The 19,723-nt window shown below is 42.6% G+C and overlaps 2 long non-coding RNA genes across 3 annotated transcripts in view; one reads left to right on the top strand and one right to left on the bottom strand.

Annotated features, from left to right (window-relative positions):
- Nucleotides 1-337: 337 nt before the first annotated feature.
- Nucleotides 338-10,948, bottom strand: LOC140621600 (uncharacterized). Its single transcript, XR_012021345.1, has 4 exons — nucleotides 10,766-10,948; nucleotides 8,623-8,808; nucleotides 6,910-7,011; nucleotides 338-654 (listed from the first exon to the last, which is right to left on the bottom strand). It is a non-coding gene; the product is annotated as an uncharacterized lncRNA (long non-coding RNA).
- Nucleotides 10,949-11,035: 87 nt separating this feature from the next.
- Nucleotides 11,036-19,723, top strand: part of LOC140621599 (uncharacterized) — a 30,244-nt gene continuing 21,556 nt past the window's right edge. The window contains exons 1-3 of one of the 2 annotated variants that reach the window (XR_012021344.1): nucleotides 11,036-11,184; nucleotides 12,020-12,246; nucleotides 13,876-14,050. This is a non-coding gene — a long non-coding RNA (uncharacterized lncRNA). The remainder of the gene's footprint in view (nucleotides 11,185-12,019; nucleotides 12,247-13,875; nucleotides 14,051-19,723) is intronic. The other variant, XR_012021343.1, reaches the window with a different exon arrangement.

Here is a 19,723-nt window from a genome sequence, read left to right on the forward strand (position 1 = left end):
AAACTTTGTTAGTTTTAGAGGAGATTCCTATAATGTGATGATGATGTGGTGGTGTTGGGCCAGGAGGTCATAGGAAGTTGAATCAAACTTCTCTAGATCATCTTCATAGGTCCTCTACAACTTCCCTACTTGATGATAGTGATAGGAATCCACCTGTTCAGCAAATTGCTCCTAATAAACATTAACTCTTACAAGATAAGGAAGAAAGATGCAAAGTGTTTTCAAAGTATACGTGTGTGCGTGTGCATGTGTGTGTGTCTGTGTGTTTGTGTGTGTGTGTCTCCTTTTCTTGATCGGGATGAGAAGGAAAAAAAATCTAGTCTTAAGACATTGCAGAGTTTAATCAGGAAATCAATATCCACCCTAAGTATTTTAAATAGAAAGTATTTAACAGAGGAAATTCGTTATGTAGGTGATGAGATCTCTGAGAAGCCAAATAGAGGGCAGTGGGGGAATCCAGAAGTCGGCAACAGCAAGAGGCCACTAGTCCCCTAAACTGGGGAGTTAGAAGAAGAAGGAGTGTTGCTGGAGTGGGGAGCTGGATCACTCAGCAATTCTGGTGGTCCTATGGGTCCTGTGGGTCCTGGATCCATCCAGGATACCACATAGTGGGAGCTGGAGCCATGCAGGAGATGCAGCCCCTGCTGAGATGCCCTGTGAGGCAGAGAGAGGAGGGGAGAGATACCCTGGCTTTTCCCTTCTTCCGATTCTTCAGTCTCCTGCCAATACTGCCCCTTAGCTAATGTCACCTGGAAGCCTGGAAAACACAATCTGCAGGGATCAGTTTCCCTGTGATCAGTGTAGGGCAAGGAGGAAGGATGGAATTGACTCACATATCACCCCCCTTAGGAATATGGAAGGACTGACCCCTTGCTGTCAAATATGGAACTCATGGAACTATGGAAACTCTGGCCCATTGCCTTGGCCACCTACCGTAGGGCATCTTTTCAAATGAACCATGTAGTTGCTTGAGTGTGATAAGCCATGATCCTCAAAACACAGATAAGGCAAGTGCACACCTTGATCAGAAACCATTATGCTGGGATCCCTGGGTGGCGCAGCGGTTTGGCGCCTGCCTTTGGCCCAGGGCGCGATCCTGGAGACCTAGGATCGAATCCCACATCAGGCTCCCGGTGCATGGAGCCTGCTTCTCCCTCTGCCTGTGTCTCTGCCTCTCTCTCTCTCTCTGTGACTATAATAAATAAATAAAAAAAAAAAAAATTAAAAAAAAAAAAAAAAAAGAAACCATTATGCTTGGCCATCAACTTACTGTGGCTGTTCGGGACAGTGTTGTGGTTCTGCTAGAGGTTAGAAATGGAACTAAGAGCCCTTTGAGAGCCCCTGCTAAGGAGACCACACCTTTCAGACGTCCTTCTCTGGAATGGTCTTGTGAAACTGGGATGGAAACTCCTTATTAAGCTATCCTGGCTCTCTCCAAGGAAAAATATATGCTTTTGGGTAGTTTTGCTAACCTATACCATGCAGCTAATAGATTGACCCAATGTGACCAAGAAAACATAGTAATAGTTATTAGAATAATAATCCATGAATCAAATGCATCCTTAATGTGAAGACCATTCATGTTGAGAACTATAAATAGCTTTGCTTTGCTTTTCATTTTCTATACGGCTCCCCTTATCCATTTAAGTAGATAATCAATCTGGAATGTCACCTACTTAAGAGAAAGATATATCCTTTTAAAAACATAAACTTTAACATTTTTAATAGTTTTAGATTTACAGAAAATTTGCAAACATAGTACAGAGAGTTCCCATATACCCCACTCCCACCACACCCACTTTTCTCTATTATTAACATCTTTTATTAATATGATGCAATTGTTTCAATGAATAAACCAGTACTGATACATTCTTACTAATTAAAGTCTATACTTTATTAACATTTCCTGTTTTTTTTCCCCCTAATGCCCTTTTTCTGTTCCAGGATTCCATCCAGAATACCACATTTAGTCATTGTGTCTCCCTAGGCTCTTCTTGACTGTGACAGTTTTCAGACTTCCTTGGTTTTTGAGGACTTTGACAGTTTTGAGAAATATTGCTCAGTAATTTTGTAGCATGTCTCTCAATCAGGATTTGCCTGATTTTTTTTCTCATGATTAGACGGGTGTTATGAGTTTTGGGGAAGAAGACACAAAAGTATAGTGTCATGTTTATTAAGCCTTTCCCAGAGCACATACTTATCAACTTGACTTATCATTGTGGGTGTTGACTTTAATCACCTTGTTGAGAGAGAGTTTGTTGGATTTCACCATAACGTTATTATTTTCCTTCTCTTTCCATATCGTCCTCTTTGGAAGGAAGTCACAATGTGGAGCCCAAACTTAAGGGATAGCAAGTTATGCCCTACCACCTTGAGGGTTGGAATATCTATACAAATTATCTGAGATTTTCCTGTGTTGGAGATTTGTTTATTCTTTTTACTTATTTATTCAATCAGTTATTAATATCACAATGGATTTATAGATGTTGATTCTATTCTTTGGATTATAGTCCAATACTACTTTATTTTGTTGTTTAAATTGTCCAGCTTTCATCAATGGAGACTCTTTCAGTGGGTTCCTGTGTTTGGCAGGAAACAACCCCTTTGACAACCCCTCATCACTGTGAGCTTGTTTTTCTTCTTTTCTGGAGGAGCACTCTCTTAGTTTCTGGCACAATCCTATGTCCCAGGCTCATCTTGTATATGTCCTGCTCCAGTCCTAGATTCAACCATTTTTCCAAAGATCGCTGGATCCTTATATTGGAGAACAGTTTAAGAAACCAAGATCTATGTGCTGGATGTACTTAGTTTGGCTGCTTATTTTAGTCCATCCACCCTTCTCCTAAACATAAACTTTTCACAGCTCCAACTTCAGACGAGACTCCAGGCAGACAAGACAAATGAAATACAAATAATGCTACTAATCTATGGTCCAAGAGAAGTGCTTCCCATGGAATATGAATAGAGCTCCATAGTAATTGGAAGGTGGAAGGAGACTTCCAACTGGAGATGTGTCTCACAGAAGTTTTTGTTCTTTTTTTTTTTTTTTAAAGATTTTATTTATTCATTCATGAGAGAGATAGAGATAGAGAGAAGCAGAGACATAGACAGAGCGAGAAGCTGGCTCCTCACAGGGAGGCCAATGAGGGACTTGATTCCCAGACCCAGGATCACACCTTGAGCCAAAGGCAGATGCTCAATCGCTGAGCCACCCAAGTGTCCCGAAGTCTTTGTTCTTGACTCTAAACTTTACCTCCTGTCTTCTAGGTTTATATCTTAGTTGCTCTGCTCATTTCTACTCTTCTATATGAGAATCTGTAATATTAGTCTGACCTGAGTTTGAATTCTGGCTCTGCCACTTACTAGCTATATGACCTGGAATGAATGGTTTACTTGCACTGAACCTCAATTTCTCCATCTGTAAACTGGGGATAATGATGCTAACAGGGAGGAGCCTTTGGAAAGACTACAGAGAAGACCTATAGCTTGCCTGGCAAATCATCTGGCATGGTCAGGCACTGCAAATGCTGGCAAGCAGAGTAGTAATGACAGCTAGTGTCTCTCTTGGGGCAACATTGTCCTGGAATGGTAGCTGGTTCCCAGGACAGAAATGCAGAAGAGGCTATAGTTAATAAAATTATAAGGGTAAAAACCAAGACATAGCGGTGGAATAACCTGACTCCTGGGGTAACAGATCCCCATCTGTCCCAGATGACATTGCCTTTGAGAAGTAAACCATAAATACTCAGGGTCTTGGGGTCATTTGGTATTTTGTGGTTCAGCACAAGTTCTAGCATGAGGAGGTAGGACATCTGCTGCAAAATGAGTCGTGCTCATCAAAATGCATTAGCACAGCCTCCAACAACATCTGCTTCATGTTCCAGAAGGGATCCTCATGCGAGGCTTCCCCACCTCAGAGCTGCTCCCCTACTCAGGGGCAATATACCTAACAAATGGTTTTCTGTTCTATTTTGTTACAGTATTTAAACTAAACCTCTAAAGAGAGACTTGAGATCTTTTAAGAGCAGACAAAACATAGATGTCATGGACTTGTCCTTGGCTTAAGTGTATCTCAGAAGCCCTAAAACAGAACCTGATATGGAGGCTGTGGTTGTCCCATTTGGTGTTTTTTTGTTTTTTGTTTTTTTTTATACCTGAGGGAGTGTATTATAGTTCCATTTGATGTTTTCCTTTTACCTAAGGAGAAATGATTCTCAAGGTGTGGTCCCTGGACCAACAGCAGCAGCAGCATCTGGGAACTTGTTAGAAGAACAAATTCTTGGGTCCCATCCCAGATCTATTGAATCAAAAATTTGGGAGGTGAGCCCTGCCTCTTCCCCTGCCCACTACAATCTATGTTTTAACAAGCCCTCCGAGTGATTCAGATGCCAATTAAAGTTTAAGAGCCATTGATCAAAAAGATGCGGTACTTTCCACTTTCAACCTAAAGGTATTTCGAACTCTAAGCAATGTAAGAGATTGAGTGTCTCTGTGTGTGACATTAATTAGGTACGGATTAAATATTTATTGGATGGATGAGTTAAAAAATACTGACACTGACAGCATCAAATGGCGACCAGGATGTGGAGTGATAGAAACTCTCATTCATTGTTGGTTGCAATGCAAAATGGTACAACAACTTTGGAAGTCGGTTTGACAGTTTCTTATAAAACTAAACATACTCTTACCACCTAACCCAGCAATTGCACTCCTTGATGTTTCCCCAAAGGAGCTGAAAACTTATGTCCATACAATAACCTGCACAGGGGCATTTGCAGCAGCTTTACTTATAATTGCCAAGAAGTAGAAGCAACCAAGATAACCTTCAGTAGGTGAACGGAGAAGTAAACTATGGTGCATCCAGACAGTAGAATATTATTCAGTGATGAAAAGAAATTAGCTATCAAGTTATGAAAAGATCTAGAAAAAACTTAAATGCATATTATTAAGGGAAGAAATCAATCTGAGAAGGCTACATGCTGTATGACTCCAACTCTATGACGTTCTGGAAAAGGTAAAGCTAGAGACAGTGCAAAGATCAGTGGTTGTCAGGAATTCAGGGGAGGGAGGAGTTAGGTGGAGCACAGTATTTTTAGGGCAGTGAAACTACTCTGTGATGATACTATACTGGTGGCTATATGTCATTATGCATTTGTTCAAGCCCACAGAATATACTACACAGAGATGAATCCTAAGGTAAACTATGGACTCCAGGTAATAATAATAATGTATTAATCCTGGGTCATCAATCCTAACAAAGGTACCACCCTAATGCAAGACGCTACCTCTAAGCCTTACTAATCCACACACGGGGCTACATATATAACCCAGATACATATGTAGACTGATTTAAAGGCATCTTGTTTCTTTAGAAGCATAAGCTCTTCTGTTTCTTCCTGAAAGAAGAGGGGTCTTCTTTCCAAAAAGAAAGAGGAAGGATGGGGATCCCTGGGTGGCTCAGTCGTTTAGTGCCTGCCTTTGGCCCAGGGCGCAATCCTGGAGTCCTGGGATCGAGTCCCGCGTCAGGCTCCTGGCATGGAGCCTGCTTCTCCCTCCTCCTGTGTCTCTGCCCCTGCCAATGTCTAAAATAAATAAATAAATAAATAAATAAATAAATAAATAAATAAATAAATATTAAAAAAATAAAAGAAAGAGGAAGGAGAGAGGTCTTTCTAGCTCCTACATGCAGAGGTGCTATGAGCTCTGGATAGAATTTGGCCTCTCTCCCTTGTGACATTCCAGGTCTTTGGGGAATGGCTTGGGAAATTGGTGGATGAATTTTGATAGTTGGGTTGTTCTGGCAGATGAAAGCCTGGGATACATGCTCCTTGTGGGGTCAATTAGTTGTTCTGAAGAAGTTTGGTGTTTTCCTTAAGATGATGAGTCGAAGCTTCTCTGTGACATAACCACACATCACACTCGCAGAAACATCCCAGTAATATTAACTATGTGGCTCTTCTAATCTTTTTTTTTTCCTGTTTAACAAATATTTATTGAATGTGAGAAGTGTGCATGTCTAGATCTGATCTCCAACTCTTATGATAGTCGAGATATTTATCTTTGATTCTTCCGGTTTTCTAAGGAATGGATGGCTCAGTGAGACTTGACCGTACGTGCTGTGTTCCAAAGATCTACTCAGACCAGGACAGGCGCATGGGGGACCTGACGGAGGAGCACGTGCACCAGGCAGTGGTGTCTCCCAGACACACGTATTCACACCACAAAGGAAATGGCCCTTCCACGAGTGTATAGCACCGCTCCTTCCCATCTAACAGAGCTTGCTGAAACTTACGGCTGGACTGATGATCCCTTTTATACGTACTCTACGTAGAGCTGGTTAATGATGACCATGAGCCGGTGCAGGACTCAAAGCTTTCAAAGCTTTACCTCTTTTCTCAGCACTCCTGATTTTATTTTATTTTTTATTTTTATTTATTTATTTATTTTTTTGCACTCCTGATTTTATAAACAACGAAGCCCATCAACCCCATTCCTATCTAAATCTCCTCATAAACTTGGATATTGTGGGGCTTTATAGAGATCCAAACATTTTAAATAAGACTTTGAAGCATCTCAGCGCAAGACCACCGGCTCAGGCCGCCCTGACCTGGATGGCCAATGACTCGGAAAGCTGGCTCTTCTAATCTGGAAGAATGCATTTTGCAATATTGGCAAAGAGACCTGCCAGAGAAACGGTGGAAGGTGCGGCATCATTTTTCTTTTTCTTAGGATTGCAATGCATCCAGCTAAAATTCTATATTTTTAGCTACAGGTGGCCCTACAGTAGTTCTGGCTAATGAGATGAAAGTGGATGTGGTGGGGTGGGGCTTCCAGGAACGCTCTTTAAAAGAAGACAGAAAAAAAAAAAAAAAAAAAAAGACGGAGGGAGGGGAATAAATTGGCATGTACCTTTGTCCTCTGTCCTTATCTTTTTTTTTCTGCTTGGAATGCTGATGCAATGCTGGAGGTGACACTGCCATCTTGTAGCCATGAGGTGACAATGAACTAAGGCTAGGCAGACAGAAAGCTAGACGTAACAGCAAGTTCTAGATGGTGTTGTGCATTTGTCCTACAAGTCCTGACCTGCTTGCTGCTGGACTTTCTTACGCTAGAAAAAAAGACCCACTTAATTTGTTTAAGTTGATATTTTGGGAGTTTCTGTTACTTGCAGGCAAATGCAACATCTAACGGAATCAGAAGTATCTTCGATCTATCCCAGTGGTAGAGGTTTGACAGATCCAGTGATATTTTCTGCTACGTGACTCTGAGTATACTGCCTTACATACTCTACACACAACAATAATTCCTACCACTCTATTGTTTTAAGGATTACTTGAAATAATACATTTTTAGCACAGTGCCCTGTATGTACTAAGAACCTAGTGGACAGTAGTACAGAACTGGAGTCGTCTCCCACTACAGATAGAAGGCACGTAGTCAGGTGCGAGAACTTTAAAAAATAGAGTAGAGGGACGCCTGGGTGGCTCAGTGGTTTAGTGCCTGCCTTCAGCCCAGGGCATGATCCTGGAGTCCTGGGATCGAGTCCCATGTCGGGCTCCCTGCATGGAGCCTGCTTCTCCCTCTGCCTGTGTCTCTGCCTCTCTCTCTCTGTGTCTCTCAAGAATAAATACATAAAATCTTCTTAAAAAATAAAATAAAAAATAGAGTAGAATCTGGCAGCATTGTGTCTTGGACACTTTGAACATTATATAACTTCTGGACTTCACTGTCATGTCAAATTCAAGGTCACCTGATGCCAAGTGGATTTGCCCAGGCCTAACCACAAACCATTATTGGGTCCCTCAGCCCCTTTCTATGGGATGATGCTCGCAGATCACTCTTGGGAAACCACCCCCACCCCACATACAGCCCCTTACAGAGCCAGACTGTTATAGGGAGAGAATAGGCTGTATGATTCGTGCCCCTGAGGCCATGTTCTTGGACTCAGCCGATTGCACCACAAGTTGACAAACAACCTGGAGGGACTCATTCTGCAGGCTGCCCAGAGGCCTAGCAAGGATCCTAGTGGGAAAGCTCTTCCCATGAGGTGCAGGTAGGAAAAACCAGCCTGCTGGCTAGTCACCCCCATAAGGAACCTCGGGCTGCCTGGCAAGCTGATTCCGGGTGCCAGATCCATGTACTCTCCTACCCCTTGAGATGACCATTTTGCATGTTCTTATCTCTCCTTAGAATTTCCCTTCTCGTTCTCATCTGAGGATAGTACTTCTGATCTGAGTGGGGAGGAGGGAACCATTTCATTCTCCCAGAACTGAATCTGCACCCTTTTTTCTGCCTTCCTTCCCGTTACCAGGGGTGGACTGCACCTGCTCCTTGCAGCAGCCCGCCCTCACCTGGGCACTGGGGACCCCGTCCCCTGGTCACCCTGCAACATGTCCCTAGAGCACCACTTTTCCTGCTGTCCTGCGTCATAACATCCAACTGTCCCTCTCTTCTGGATAGTTCTCTGTGCAAACATGTTTTGATCGTCTCATTTTAAAACAGCAGCAGCAACAATCCCCTTTCTTTGGCCTGAGTCTTGAGTCCCCTCCACTTCCCACTTGGCTTCTGTGCCTCTCCTCCTGCTCTGTCCTCACTGTTCCCATCCCCCCACCTCTTGTTCACCTTGAATTCACTCCAGTCGGATTTCTGTCCCCACCATTCCACTGAAACTGCTCTCATCACCTGATGACCTCTTTGTTGCCAAATCCAACTGCCAATTCTCAGTCCTCAGCTTATCCAAACTGCTGGTAGCATCTCACATATATGATGACTCTCTTTTTGGAGAACGGTCTTCACTTGGTCTCTTTTCTATGGGAAATAGTAACAAATGCTTTTATAATATGATGTGGGCTCAGTTTTGGCAAGGGCTTTTTTCATTGACAGCTATATCCCCAGTATGCAGGACCGTGCCTGCCGCGTACAAGGCTCACAGTATATATTTGTTGTATGGATGAATTTAGATCAGGGTCAGCAAAGCAACAGCTCACAGGACGATTCCAGCCCACTGCCTGTTTTTGTAAATAAAGTTTTATTGGAACACAGCCATACTCGTTCATTTACGAATCGTCTAAGGCAGCTTTCACACTATGTCAGCAGAGTTGGGTAGTTGTGACAGAGACCGTATGGCTGGCAAAGCCAAAAGTATTTACTGTCTGGCCCTTTACAGAGAAAGCTTTCTGTTGCCTGATTTAGATGATTATTTTGACTTCCACTATGTGCTGTGTATGTAAGACCATGACCACAGACGATCAAAGAGAAAATCCACATGGAGAGAAGATAGCAACCTTTCTCACCCATGAACACTATCAGAATTTGTCTGTGGCCAGAGCCAAGAAAGATTCCCCATAGTAAATAATGAAGTGGTGGTGGAGGAGAGGGGAGGAGATGAATGGCAAAGAAAAAAGAAAATTGACCATTATTTACAAGAAACACATTCCCTGAGCAATTATTTTATACCCTGCACTTTGCATATTTTATGTCACTCACTCACATGATCCCAAGAGGCTGGTGCTTCTGTCTCCATTTTACAGATGAGGACACTGAAGCACATACAAGTTCAGTGTTTTCTCTAAAAGTCACACAGAACCATCAGAAGGAGGGTATTGATGCCAGTAGCTGGGATGGACCCTGACCCAGGTAGCACCAATGATAGCTGCAAACACACACTTAAGACATGCTGGCGCTGTTCTCAGCCCAGCCCGTCACCTGGGGAAACTGAGGCATGGGAAGACTGAGTGACTAACCCAAGCTACACGGCCCTAGTGAAGGGGTGGGCTGGGACTTGACTTGGTGGTCTGGATCTTGTCTCTGACCCTCACCGCTTTATCATAATGCATAGCGGGCCCTCAATGAATATGTAGTGAGCTAATGGATGTGCCCTGATCTCCTGAATCCCAGCCTAGTGCCTTTGCCACTGTTGCACAGATGCCGCCCCCTTTGAGGGCAGTGCAGTGTTTTGCTTAAGGTAGAGCTGGTGTGGAGAGAGAACCATGGCCATCTACCTCATTTCCACAGATATTTCTGGAATGTTTCAAGATTTACTCATTCTCTGTCTACATTTTTATCTCTCTTGGGACATTGCCCATTCCCTTGGGGGAAACTATGTTAATCGCTGATGATAACATCTGTCTTCAGACTTGTGAATCATTTGCAGAAATGCTTGTCAGGAGAGCACGGACAGAGCCTTCCAGTTTCAAGGAATTTTTGTACAAAAGTCATTCAGGTAGATCACTCACTCAAACTTGCCTACGAGTTTGAATTATGCAGCAAAACATATTCCCTAGCTGACTGCTGTGCAAAGTATGGCTCTCCAATGGGAGGTGAAGGGTTTTCCCCAGGTGAAAGTAACTTACCCTGGAAAATGGGAATGGATGTATTTCTTTCAAAATCAGATGAAATCATTATACATTTTATGCACGTTTAGTCATCCCTCAAGACTAGGAGGGACATTCTTTGCCCATGAAGGCATGTTTTCAATTTTCTGGTTGTAGGGAAAGAAAAAGGTGGCATCTTATTCTATCTTAGTCATTTCAGGCTCCCATAACCAAGTACCACAGTTTGGGTGGCTTAAACAATTGTATCTCAGTTCTGGAGGCTGGGGATTCTGAGACTAAGGTGCTGGCCAGTTCTGTTTCTTTTTTAAGATTATATTCACTTATTCATGAAAGATACAGAGAGAGAGAGGCAGAGACATAGGCAGAGGGAGAAGAAGGCTCCCCACAAGGAGCCCAATGTGGGACTTGATCCCAGACCCCAGGATTAAGACCTGAGCTGAAGGCGGATGCTCAACCGCTGAGCCACCCAGGCGTCCCTGGCCAGTTTCGTTTCTGATGAGAACTGTCTTCCTGACTTGGGGGTGGCTGCCTTCTTGCTATATCTTCATATGACCTCTCAAGTTCCTCGGTGCATGCCCTTGGAGAAAGAGATTGCTCTCCTCCCCTTCTTCTTAGAAGGCTACTGATCCTTATTAGATTAAGACCCCATCCTTATGACTTCATAAGGGGTGTTATGACTTCATTGGCTTTGCCTCCTAAAAACCCTATCTCCGAATATACTCACACTGGAGGGGTAGAGATTCCACACATGAATTTGGGTGTGCACAGGAGCGAGTCTAAGGTACTCTCTCCCACTCCCCGAGCACCATGCCATGTGATCTGACTACTTGAAAGTTTGCGAGTTGCTTTTGTGAGTACTGTTCACTCTGGTTTTTAGCCCAGGTAAAAACCTGGGCTTCCACATGGGGATACCATGAACTACATGACTTAGCATCAAGTCTTTGCACATATTGAGGAAAAACTATGTGAGTTGTGCAGCAGTTAGTCATTTTTCTGACTTTTCCATATGGCGGTAGTAACGGTGGTTACCTTTTAACAATGGCTTAGAGGGCACCGGCTGCCATACTAGGCACTTTGTATCTCTAAGCATTTTATCTCTTAATCTTCTCAACATCTGGTGATGGACAGCAGTATTATTATTATTATTCCTATTCTATAGATGAGGGAACTCAGGGTAGAGAAGCTGAGTAATTTGTCCACAGCATACAACTAGGAAATGACTTAGTCTGGATTTGAACCCAGTGCTGAATTCCAAGGCATTCTGATGCCTCTCTCTTGGTGAGGTCCTTTACGTTTCCATAGACTTTGTTCCACAGTACCGGATTGATGGTTCAGCACAACCATTGAAATTAATCTCTAGCTGACAAGGAAGGTCGTTCACTTTGGTCCACTTCTTTTGTTTTATTCAGATTTATCTTACTTGTCTTCGTTAGTTACACTTGAGGTAAAGGGATGCCTTCCTGAAAAGCATCTCATAACTTACAACATTTTGCTTTTGTTAGATATTTTAAAAGTTTCTGGGGGGGGGGGGGACTCTTCTGAAAAGAAACAGCAGAGGATCATGATGGTTTATTATTCTGTTAATTTATTTAACCGCTGTCTTCTCTCATCTATGCTGAGTGCATCCTAAGACAAGTTTATGGCTTTTTTTTTTTTTTTTAATGAAAACTTTCCTCACTTTTCAGAAACCCAAAGGAAAGACTATCACAGAAAATGTTTTCTTTTTTCCTCTCAACTCTGTTTGCAAGTAATGTTTTTGTCATGATGAAAATAATTTTTTCAAAGGAGTCCAGCTGTTTGAGCGATCTGCATCGGAAGTGGGAGAGCAATTGAAGAGTTGCATTTTCCTCTTTGAGAGTGAACAGGAGTGGAACACATGCAGCAAGAACCTTCCAGAGGACCAGGGTTGGAGGTGAGAACATATGAGCCAACTGATTCTCCCTTGTTGCTAGAATTAGGGCACTTATCTCTGTTTTTCCCTAAATGTTGACACTTTGAGAAGAATTTTCCAGCTTCCTGAAAGAAAAAAAAATTTTTCCCCTAGAAAGATGAGTGTTTATCCTTTGCACTATCTATTCAATTGGAAGGAAGTATTTCAAGGCGGAAATAAGCCCTTCAGTGACAAAGCAGCTCTTTTCAAAGCATCCAGGCTGACTCTTGTCAGTGCCTATTCATTGTGTGCACTGTTTCTCAAACAGTTAACTCTCCTCCACTTCCATTCCCCTTGAGAATGAGAGGATGGAAGGAAACTCATCAATACAAAATCATGTGGCAACAGCCACAACCACTCGGCTTGTTTAGAGGTGCTTATGCAGAGAGTAGCACGAGAAAACAAAGGGGAAGAGTATGTGAACTTCTAACCCTCATCCCCACATGCCACTGGGTTGGTGGGTGGCATGAGCAAGCGTTTAAGTTCCCCGAAGTGGGCGTTTTGATGGGGCCAAGTGACAAAGAACCAAAGAGGGTAAGAACTTGTGAGCAGCAAGTGGAAAACTACCCAAGAACGGTCCCACCCCGCCTACAAGTCACGTCACCTCGTTGAAGTGAGTGTAGCTTGTGTGGTTTAGGCTCACTTCCCCACTATAGGGGAATCCTTGGAGGCTCAACTGCTCTGAGGGGACCCGCCCTTCTCAAAGACTAGACTTTTTTGTGAAACAGTGAGTTTTGTTGCCCAATCCCCTTCTCTGTTTCTTGTGTCCAAATGGAGTGACACTTTATCATTTTGGGGGGGGAGGACCGGCATTAGATAGAGGATATTAATTATTGCTAATTGACTCCTGTCTGCAATTCTGCTTGCAGCATTTATGAACCCCACGTGGTTCAATTAACACATTGAAAAGCGATGTCAGCTCAAAAGTGCCAGAGAAGAGAGCACTTCAATGGATCCCCATCTGTGGTGGTCCACATGGATCTGCTCAATGTGTACCTGGAGAAGGGCAGTAAATGTTCTGGAAAATAGTGTGAGAACATGGGGTATGCCAGGCAGTGGCTACATGAAGGAATCCCAGAAGGTTTTATCTTTGGGCTTACATGGTGGCTTTAGCATTTGGTGAAAATTTTCCAGGGATAGGGGACATGGGGATGCTCCTCCCTGGAAAAAAATGAATGTACATTGGCTGAGGATGGTTAATGCACTTGAATTCGTGGATTGTGTTTTTGCAGAACACGATTGAGGAAGGCAGCGAGGTTTTTTTTTTTTTTTTTTTTTTTTTTTTTCTGGAAAGCACAGTGGTTCTGGAGATGTAAGGTAGATTGAACTGCAGTTTCCTCTTACTGTGTGACCTTGGGCAAGAAACAGAATCTTTCTGAGTGTCTGCTAAAAGAGGACAATGACAATGACACCTGCCTGTCTGAAATGAGACAGTGGGTGAGACAGCACTTTGTCAAACACAGCATGACTATAAATAGGAGATGAATTCTTCATATGACTTGTAAATAATGTGATTGTCAATTCATTTACTGGTTCAATAAACATATAATGAACATCTACAAGGAGCTGGTGATATACAAGCAATAACAGATTCATTCCCTGCCCCCATAGTTTGCAGCTGATACTCCCAAGTCAACAGGAAAATATAGCGTGTTAAGTGCTGTGATGAGAAGCTAGAGACTGCATGGAAGCTCATAAAAATGGCACTTAACCTACGCTTGGAAAATTTCCAGAAGGCTTACTGGAGGAAGTGGGGTCCATGTGGAGCTTAAATGTTGTCTTCTCGGTAAGGACTCTCAAGGTCACCTTCTTTAAAAACCTAACCCCTACTCTCTTGTACCCCCTAATCCCCCATCTTCTGTTTAATTTTTTTATAGCACTTATCACCATCTGACACACTCTACAGTATTTGCTTATTTATGCTTCGTGTCTGATTCCCTCAACCAAAATATAAGCACATAAATTTAGGTTCTTTTCTCTTTTTTCCCTACTATATTCTCAGTGCTTAAAATAGCTCATGGCACATAGTAGGCACTCAATAGATATTTACTGAATGAATGAATAGGAAATATTAAGTGTGATATGGGCAGCCAAAAGGGCAGGAAACAATGTCCCAGGTGAGGAATATGCACAAGCAAAGACCAGGATGCAAGGTACAGGTGGTTTGGAGTCTTGGTCCATTCAGGCTGTTATAAAAGAATGTCATAAACTGGGTAGCTAACAAAAAACAGACATTTATTTCTCAAAGTTCTAGTGTCTGGAAGTCCGAGACCAAGGTGCTAGCACATTTGGTGAATGGCGAGTACCTGCTCTCTGGTTCATAGCTGGCTGTCTTCTTGTGGTGTCCTCGCATGGTGGCAGGAGCAGGGAGCTCTCTGAGGTCCCTTTTATAAGGACACTAATCCCATCTATGAGGGCTCCAGTTTTATGACCTAATCATCTCCCAAAGGCCCCACCTCCAAACACCATCGCATTGGGAAATTAGGTATAAACATAAGAATTTGGTATTGGGGCAGGGGACACAAATATTCAGTCTAGGGCATTCGTTTGGGTTAGAATATTAACAGTATTGACATGTGAGGATGGAATATAAAGAGATGAGTCTAGGATTAGGTAGGGTCAGATTATAAAGGTCCTTGTAAGCCAAGTTAAAGAGTATGGAATTTGTTCAGAGGGTGATAAGGACAATAGAAGTACTTAATAAGAAAGTGTTGATAAAAGCTGGGGACAGGGAGACTATGAGAAATCTCTTATGATGGTCAGGGAGCAAGATAATGGTGACTTGAACAAGGGCCATTGCAGCGTAGGGAGAGGTATTTGGGGAGCAGAACTGATAGGCCTCAATGGTTGGTTGGCAATGGGGAGTGTGGGAAAGGGAAGGCTCAGTGCTCAGGAATGGAGGCCCATTCAAGAGGCTCCATGCATGGTGGTGCCAGTTATGAGATGGGGAGACGATAGGAGGGTCAGGTTTCAGATGAACATGATGAGTTTTCGGGATGGGCCTTTCAACCAGGTGAGAGAGAAAAGAAAGTTGCCAAAGCCCTGAGAGACACCAATATTAGAAGGATGGACAGAGGAAGAGAAGACCAAGAAGTAATGTGAGAAACAGATTTCAGAGAGGTCCAAGGAAGACTGGGAATAGATGATGTCTCAAGGAGAGAAGGGACACTTCCAGGTCAAGTTAGATATGAAAGTGTTGTGGGTGTGAATTGTGTTCCCCCAACAATATGTTGAAGCTTTAACCCTCTGTGAATTGACCTTATTTGGAAGTAGAGTGTTTGTAGATGTAGTCAGGTTAAGATGAGGTCATACTTGATTTTAGAGTGGGCCCTGAACCAATGACTAGTGTTCTTTTTGAGGGAAGTATGTGCACCAAGAAACACAAGGAAAGTAGTATAAAGACTGAGGCAGAGATTGGGTTGATGCAGCTACTAGCCAAACCCCAAAAGTGTTGGCAACCACCAGAAGCTAGAAGAGGCAAAGAAGGATATTTTTCTGGAGCCTTCTGAGGAGGATGGCCCTGGTGACCCTTTGATTTTGGACTTCTAGCCTCCAGGACTGTGAGAGATTAAATTCCTATTGTTTTAAGACACTGGTAATTTGTGGCAATTTGTTACAGCAGCCCTAAGAAACTAATACAAGAAGGGAATGTGTCCACCAGATTTAGTGACAAGGAAGTCATGGGAAACCATGGTGAGAGCAGGTTTGGTATAACAGTAGGGGGGCTCTAGGTCTTAGGGTGCAGTAGAGCCACAGTGGGGAGTGGAGACTGAGCATAGGCAGCTCTTCCAAAAAATCTGGTAGGGAGGGAAGGAAAAGAGAGGGCAGTGGGGCTACAAGGTGTTCGTGTGATTTTATTTTTAATACAAGAATGTGATCATATTAAAGAACTGATGGAAATGGTCATTAGAGAGGAAAACCTTTTGGGGTGTCTGGGTGGCTCAGTGGGTTAAGTGTCTGCCTTTGGCTCAGGTCATGATCCTGGGGCCCTGTGGATTGAGTAGCAAGTTGGGCTCTGGGCTCATTGGGGAGCCTGCTTCTCCCTCTCCTCCCTGCTCATGCTCTCTCTCTGTTGCTATCTCTGTCTCTCTTTTTCAAATAAATAATTAAAAAATCTTTTAAAAAAAGAGAAGAAAATCTTTTCTGAAAATACAGGAAAGGGAAGAATTTGTTGTGAATGGGTTGGGTATGAGATCCAGAGTGGAGGGCTAGTGAGCTCAGCGAAAACATGGGTGGGTCTGGAGGTTTGGATGCAGGAAGCCAAGCTAATCTTCTGGGTAGCCCTCTTGGAGCCAGAGTGTAGGGCCATCCTTAGGGTAGGCAGGGGAAGGCCAATGGGAGGTTTGAGAAGTGAAAACAGGCTGGCAACAGCCAATGGGCAGACCAAGAGGGCTGACAAGGGACACAGAGGATTGTTAAGCATCATAAAACCCCAGCAAGAAGTGGGGTGTAGCAGAGCTTGTGAATGCTTCTTCCACTCACCCCCTTTCCCTCCTGACTGAGCCCCTGTGTCAAGAACCCATCACTCAGGGAAGATGCTACTTCTCTCCTTCTGCATGAGGGTTAGGGTAATTACTGACAACTCCTAGAACAAACCAGCCCAAGACTCCAGTGGCCTATTCCTTTACATCTTGTTCGATGAGTCAGAGGCTCTCCTCAAGGGCAGATTCAGGGATCCAGGGTCCTTCTACCTTGTGATGTTGCTACATCTATTGCTTGTAGGAGGGGAAGCAAGACAGTGGGTGATTGCACATGGGGCTCGGCTCAGCCCTTTGGCCCACATCTCAGTGGCCGGAATCCAGTCATATGTCCCCAACTAACAATAAGGGAAACTGGGAAATGTAGCCTTTCTGTGTGCCCAGATAGAAGAATGGAACTAGATGGGGCATAGCAAGTCTCTGCTAGAGCATGTGATGCCTGGAATTACGGCAGCCAACATACAACCATGAGGGCTATTAATCTGACTTGTTGAAGATAAAAGAGGGAGAAGATGCAAGAAATTTGGGTCCTTGATGACGTCACGAAGAGGACAATTTAACAGCTTGTGGCTGCACTTTCTCTAGATATTTTTCTAAATGAGAGATGACAAACTTTTCCTATTGTCAAAGGTTTTTGAATTGGTAATATGAGTTTTTTGTTACTTACAACCAAAAAAAAAATCCCCATTCAGAAACCTTAAATTTAATTACATAGACAAGTTATTGCCCTTAGATTATTATAATTCATTTCAGGCAAACAGGTTAGAACATAACAAGCTGGCCTGGGTTTTAGGAAACTCACCTTAATCTTCTTTTTGCAGCCCCATTGGGAAATGGGAATCAAAATACTTTTTGTCTCAGAATTAGAGTAGGACTGAATATTTTTGCATGAAATTCACATTCTCTAAGAAACAATCAAGAATGTAACTATGCCAATTGGCATTTAAAGTCTATCATTGACGTAAGGATGTGAGCTGCCTCACAACCTCTCTAAGAGACTTTATTCCCTCATTTATCAAATATTTATGTGTGACCTACTATGTGTGATTGATTCTATCTGCTAGCATTGTGTACTGTCCACCAGTGATGTTTCTCTTATTTATTTTTATGCTCTTGTTACCTAGCAAACGGGATTTGAAAATTAGATGGCACATAAATAAATATTTGTTGAATAAAATTTGATCGGATTTTCCTGGTAGAGGTAAAAACACGTGGGTTTCCACTTCAGACAGTGCTGGAATGGAAGCTTGACTTTGGCCTAATTGGGTGACCTTGGGAAAGTTACTTAATCCATCTGAGCCTCAGATTCCTGTTTACTGGGGTTAAAAATCCATGAGAGAGAATACGTAAAATCTAGTTTATTGCCTGGCACAAAATAGGCACGTTGTAAATAGTCATTCTCCCCTTCTTCCTCTTGCACCTAGCATGATCAAGCCACTCTCTATTTCCAGTCGAATATTCTAGAAACAAGTTTTATGATAAACATAATTAAGAAAGTGAATCTGCTGCCGGAAAATTATGTAAAGCATTTGTAAATTATTTTTGCATAGCCTATTTTGTATGATCATGGCAGGGTTTCCTGCTATTAGTACAGTAATTGAGAGCCAATGATCTTTTATTTTTAACGGCCATGTGCTCAGAGCATCTCCCAAGCACACAAATGCAAAGAAAAGTAACTTCTTTCCATTTTTCAGCCATATTTCTCTTTTATAGCTGAGTTAAAAGGTAGCTCAAACTCTATTCTCATGCTAACATGGGCTTTGACCAACTGTCCTTTTTTTGTTTGTTGCTTCTCTCACAATTGACCCAGGCAGCAATTTTATGACAGGTTTAGACAGGAGAAATTTGTCAGTGCTTGCTGTGTAGGCAAGGCAAAGTGTAGCTTGTGCTTATTCTGTTTGAACCGAAGAGCACTACATTAGTCAGAAGCTCCGAGTTGGAGTCTCCGCTCTGAGACTTAGCTGCAGTGTGGCATTGGCCTTTCCTTTGCCCTGGCCTCACTCCGTTTCCTCTTCCGTAAAACTAGGATTTTAAACCAGATAATTCTGGAGGTCCCTCGAGCTCTAAATTCTGGGCTAGTGGTTACTTTCCTATTCCTTTCTCCTCTTCTTGATTTCTTATTTCAATATTCACTTCTTAAATAATTTAAAAGAAGAACAAAGGCAACCAGTGCTCTATGATGTTTCTAAAGGGAGAAAAACAAAATAGCCTAAATGTCTAATAAGAAAGAAAAGGCTAAGTGAATTATCTGGTGAAAAATCAACCATTCAGTGAAATATTATCATCCAATGATCAAAAGGGATGCTCATGAAGATCCTCTAACAAAATAGCAGCATGTTCTTGAAAGAAAAAGGCAGAAGGTAAATGATCCCTTTGCCATAACAACAATGTAAAAGATGTACAGAAATATGCACAAATCCTAGCAGGGAGTGCAAAAAGTGAAAACGGTTGATATGTAAAAAATATGGTTATTTTCTCACTTCCTGTGAGAGGAGGGAAGTGTTCAATATATTTGGGGTTTTCCATTGGGTGTCTTGTCTTATAAGTTTTTTTAAACTAGACTAATGGCTTTGGGCACTGTAGATGCCTAGAAGAGGCTACAGGATAGCTCACCTCCCTCTTCTGTGGCCCAGCTCTTTTCATGCCAGGAAGCTCGTTCTAGTTGATAATGAGGGATGAAAATGTGTTCCCTACATAGACTGGGCTTTGCTTTTCTGTCCCTTGTCCTCCTCCTTCTTTTTTTAATCCTCCTCGTTGCTATCTACTTTCCCTCAACACTCTTTTCTATTGAGGAACAATTTAGATACAGTTAAATGCGCAGATCTAAAGTATATAGTTCCAGGCATTTTGATAAGTGTGTACACTCAAGTAATCAACTAACTCTCCAGTCAAGGTATAGAACATTTTCATGTTCTCTGTGTCTCAAAGTTCTCTGTGTCTATTTCTAGTAAATTCCCTTGCTTCCCAGCAACCACTTTTAT

This window comes from Canis lupus, chromosome 30, assembly GCF_048164855.1.
Source record: "Canis lupus baileyi chromosome 30, mCanLup2.hap1, whole genome shotgun sequence".
Taxonomy (NCBI): domain Eukaryota; kingdom Metazoa; phylum Chordata; class Mammalia; order Carnivora; family Canidae; genus Canis; species Canis lupus.